This window comes from Pieris napi, chromosome 18 (assembly GCF_905475465.1).
Source record: "Pieris napi chromosome 18, ilPieNapi1.2, whole genome shotgun sequence".
Taxonomy (NCBI): Eukaryota; Metazoa; Arthropoda; class Insecta; order Lepidoptera; family Pieridae; genus Pieris; species Pieris napi.
Genome location: NC_062251.1, coordinates 10389547 through 10394546, shown reverse-complemented (window position 1 = coordinate 10394546; position 5000 = coordinate 10389547). Strand labels below are relative to the sequence as shown.

The window sequence follows — 5000 nt, the reverse complement described above, 5'->3', positions numbered from 1 at the left end:
AGCCTACCCCTGACGCAAGGGAAGAAGCGCTGCAGGTCGCGCCCCCTTTCCTCGACCTCCCAGCGCTCCTGCCACCTGTCAACCACCTCGGAGTGGACCCTACGCTTCAAGTCCGCGAACTCTCCCTTAGCTGTTTCCCCTTTCGACGCCTGAATCTTGCCCGCACGGTACACTTCTAGATCTGCCGGCAGCACGCCGCCTAGGACGGCCAGCGCCGGGGTGCTTGTCGTCCGATAAGCCTTGGTCAGAAGCACCAACGCGGACCTTTGTGTTCGCAACAGCCGACTCGCCACCACGAACGCGAGAGATCTGCCATACCACACAGCCGCCGCGTACGTAATGGTCGCGACAAATGTCCCGTAGTATAGCAACCGGAGCGCAGGGTATCTGACACCCCAGGAGGAGGCAGACACCCTGGCCATCTTCCCAAAGCACTTTGCACCTCTCTCTCCGATGTCTTGGGCGTGGTCCGCAAACGTGCCACGCTCGTCCAGCACCACGCCGAGTAGCTTCGCCGCGCCAACGGCCACCACCGAGTCGCCACCCAGCCGGATCACCGGCGGACGCTGGAACCTGCCCTTCAGTGTTATAGACTGCGTTTTCGCGGACGAAAACGACAGCCTATTCCGCTGGCCCCATTCGAGTGCCAGTTGAAGAGTGGTCGCCGCCTTCCGCTCGATGTCCGCCCGGGAGTTCGCCTCGATCAAGACCGTGACGTCATCCGCGTACGCTACCAGACTAACACCGGGGGGCACCGCTATCCGCAACAAATCGTCCACCAGAATGTTCCACAGTGTCGGCCCCAATACGGAGCCCTGTGGGCAACCCATAGTGGAACCCTTCCAGACGGATACGTCATTCGCGAACATCCCCACTTTTCTGTTAGTGAAGTACGAGCAGAGCAGTCTGTACAAGTTGCGCGGACAACCACCCTGCTTAAACTTGAGCAGCACCATCGGCCACCATGCGTTATCGAACGCGCCCGAGATATCCAATAGGATGGCCTGGACGTACTTATGGTTCGTCTCTCGCACGACCTCCAGTACTCTGCTCAGAGCAGTCACCGTCGACTTCCCGTGCATGAATCCGTGCTGATTGGGCGATATACGGCCGCTTAGGCCCGGTGTACACTCGCAGATCAGCCTCTCCAGGATCTTCCCCAGTACCGACAGAAGCGTAACGGGCCTGTACGCTTTCGGGTCCGTGAGTGGTCTCCCATTGCCCTTCGGTATCACGACTAGCCTTCCGATCTTCCAAACGTCTGGAAACACGCCTTCTCGGACACACGTGCTATACATATACGTCATCTCCGACGCGGCCACATTCCAAACGACCTTGGCGATACGCGCCGTGATGCCGTCTAGCCCCGGACATTTATTTGGTAGGCTCTTGACGATCCTTTCAAGTGCTGACCTGTCCACTATGTCAACGTCTTTCCCCGACGGCGCGAAAGTGGCGGCAAGGCGTACCCTCGAGTGGTACGGCGAATCGACCGTCACATCATCGTCAGGGTACATAGCCGCCAGGACTCCGGACATCGCCTCCTCTATATTTGTAGCGAATCCCTGCGATAGCTTCATCCCGTTCACCACTCCCGAGGGTGGACGCACACGCCCGCTTGCGAGCCGGTACGCCATTCCCCAGGGATCTTCATTTCCGGAGTCGGAAATTCTTTTGTAATGCTCGGTTTCAGCATTCCGCATCGCTTTCCGGTACCTAGAGCGGGCAAGATGAAAGCGTTGTCGCGCGCTCTCTTCGCACAGTCCGCCCGCGCGCCGGGACTGTTGCCACTCCCGACGTAATTTATTATGCTGCTTGCGGAGGCCGTCCAGTTCACCCGACCACCATTCGTATCCCCCAAGCCGTTTAGGCGCAACCACTCCCAAACACTTCCCCGCCGAAGTCACGACAGCGGAAGTAAACGCCGAACAAAGAGCCTGAGCAGGGGCGTTATACGTGATCCTGCCCACGCGCAGCGCGAGTTCGGAGCGAAAACGGTCCCAATCCACCCCACGGTCCCGAAACCTTATCGGCTCCGTGCCCTGTTCTGTGCTACGCGCCCGATGCAGTTGGCCCGAAGAATTAATTGAGCCGAGATGGATCACGAACGTGATCAGGCGGTGGTCACTCGTGCTGAGATCGGCGTGCACGGTCCATCCGTCGATTCGAACTCCTCTCGTTCCTAGGGTGGCGTCTATATTAGAGCTCCCATTCGGTGAACTAAAGGTGTCCGGTTGACCTTGGACGTTATGGACCAAGAGACCCCACGACAGCACGAAGCTCTCCATAGCCGTCCTACGCTGTTCTGCCAATCTGCCTCTTCCTCTACACTGGTCCTCGCGACTGTACCACAGCTGTGAGTGGGTGTTTGTGTCGACGCCAATCACTACGCGTTTCCCTCGAAGAGCCTCCAGCACACGCTCCAAGTGCTCCAAGTGTGGGGCTATCTCGTCGCTGTACTGGAAGTACGCCGACACCACGTACACGGCGTTTTCCCTTCCTCCAAGCTGTGCCACAAAGCAGTGAGACGTGCACAAGTTGTGGAGTACGAGCACTGCCAGATCGTTCCTCAGCACGACGATTCCGGCCATTGGTGCCACATCGTGCTGGTATAGCCCCGGCAGCAGAGCCGCCGGGTATTGTTCCTGCACCAGACAGACGCTGAGGCTCAGATGCCTTGCGAGAGCCGGCAGCTCCTTGGTAGCCGTCGCCGACCCTTGCAGGTTTATTTGTCCGACCGAGATGTCCATCTTGTCTCCTCGTGAACTTCTTATGGACCTATAATACATAATTGGTTCTTTCTAATGACCGCTTTTCCGCCGCTTGTCTCGCCGGGCATTGGGCCGAAGCGGTTCGGTGGTCTTCCGAGGGTTTCCCGGCTTTTTTGCACGTAGCGCACCTACGGAACGTGTTTGTGCACGCCTTGTGCGTGTGGCCCTCCTCACCACAGTTCCCACAGGTGTCCTTTGTTGCCCTGCAGAAGCGTGCCGCATGCCCGTAGCCCTGGCATTTGCCGCAGCAGGTAGCGTCCGCATAGTCCCGCACGATATGACGCTCCCACTCTATGTACACTCGCTCCTTCGAGACCAGCTTGTCTCGCCAAGCTGGACTGCACCGCAGCACCACCGTGGTGCACGCGCCTCCTCGGGCGCTCTTCTTGAAGGCCACGTCGACCTCTTCCTTGCCCCATTCGGCTTGGCCCTCAAAGTTCTGGGTTCGCAACGCTTTTAGGAAGGCGCCCGAGTCAACTCTGGCGCCGTCGACCGCCACGACCGCAACGAGAGGGGCCCTCGGTTTCGGAACCTGGACCCGCAAATTATTAGGAACCGCGCGCCTAATTTTTTCCGCGTCACCCCTGCTTGCCGCCTGTACAATAACTCCCGCGTTTCCTATTTTGCGCACCTGCGCAATACCGACTCCTAGGGTCTGGGGGTTCAGCGCCTGCTTTAGCGCTGCTTTCGTTTGCTCCGCGGTTTTTAGGTTCTCTGACTTTTCATCAGCCGGGTAAAAAGCCAGCACGGTTCCCGCCGATGCTGGCTTAGGTGCCGGGCCTCTCCCCGTATTGAGGGCCTTCGCGAAGTTAAGGGACCCCGCCTCGGCCTGGGGCTCTTTCGCGCTCTGTCCGCCGCCGCGCGCGCTGTGCTCCAGCTCGCAATTTTTCAGGCGCTCTTCGCCCAGACGCGCCGACAATAGAGCTATTATGCCCGTTAGCTTTTGCACTGAGTGCCAATTTGGGCTATTTCCGCCTTATTCAATTTCGACGTTGACGCCGATGTCGCTGCCATGATGGCCTCGCCAGCCGAGTTAGCCTCAACGACGAAGTCCCCCACAGATATTGGCGCCGATGCTACCGGCGAGTCCCCAACCGTTTTCCCCTCCTCACTGCGTGGAGAGGCGCGCTCCTGGCACACCCTCCGACGGGGTGCCTCCTCCAGCTCTAGCGGAGAAGTTTGCTTGCGCTTTCGCGCCCCCTCGTTCTCCGGCAGCCGCGGAAACACATCACGTGGCGGGGTCCGCATCAGAGACCTGCGAGGCGCAAACCCCTGCTCTCGCCCCTGCCGCTCTAACTCGTCGAGCTCGCGCTCCTTTGACGCCATAATGGCGTCAAAGGCACTTTTGTCCATTCCTCGCAGGCCTCTACTATTGTTATATTGCCGACGATTCAACCACGACTCTACCTAACTCTACCTTCGACTCTACCTTCGACCCTACCTTCGACTCTACTTTCGACTCTACCTTCGACTCTACCTTCGACTCTACCTTCGACTCGAGTAGATAGGGACAGCGGGAATCTCGTTAATCCATTCATGCGCGTCACTAATTAGATGACGAGGCATTTGGCTACCTTAAGAGAGTCATAGTTACTCCCGCCGTTTACCCGCGCTTGCTTGAATTTCTTCACGTTGACATTCAGAGCACTGGGCAGAAATCACATTGCGTCAACACCCGCGAGGGCCATCGCAATGCTTTGTTTTAATTAGACAGTCGGATTCCCCTTGTCCGTGCCAGTTCTGAGCTGACCGTTGAACGGCGGTCGTACAGAACCGCGCCGGGCCGCACGCCGCGAAGCGCGCGTCCGTCGCGGCCTTACGGCTAGGAAGATCCGCGGAAGGCCGGAACGCGGGTCCGGATTCAGCACGAAGCGCGCGAACGCAACGAGCATCGACCAGGCCCGGCACCGGCCGCATCCGCTTCCCGTCCAAACCCGACACGCCCCGGTCCTCAGAGCCAATCCTTATTCCGAAGTTACGGATCCAATTTGCCGACTTCCCTTACCTACATTATTCTATCGACTAGAGGCTCTTCACCTTGGAGACCTGCTGCGGATATGGGTACGAACCGGCGCGACATCTCCACGTACATCCCTCACCTGAATTTTCAAGGTCCGCAGAGAGTATCCGGACACCGCCGCAAATGCGGTGCTCTTCGCGTTCCGAACCATATCTCCCTTCTATAGGATTCCATGGAACTCGAACGCTCAGGCAGAAAAGAAAACTCTT

General features: G+C 58.3%; 1 pseudogene; it reads right to left on the bottom strand.

The window, feature by feature from the left end:
- The window catches only part of LOC125058976, an 8898-nt pseudogene that overhangs the window by 1816 nt on the left and 2082 nt on the right, over positions 1-5000 (bottom strand).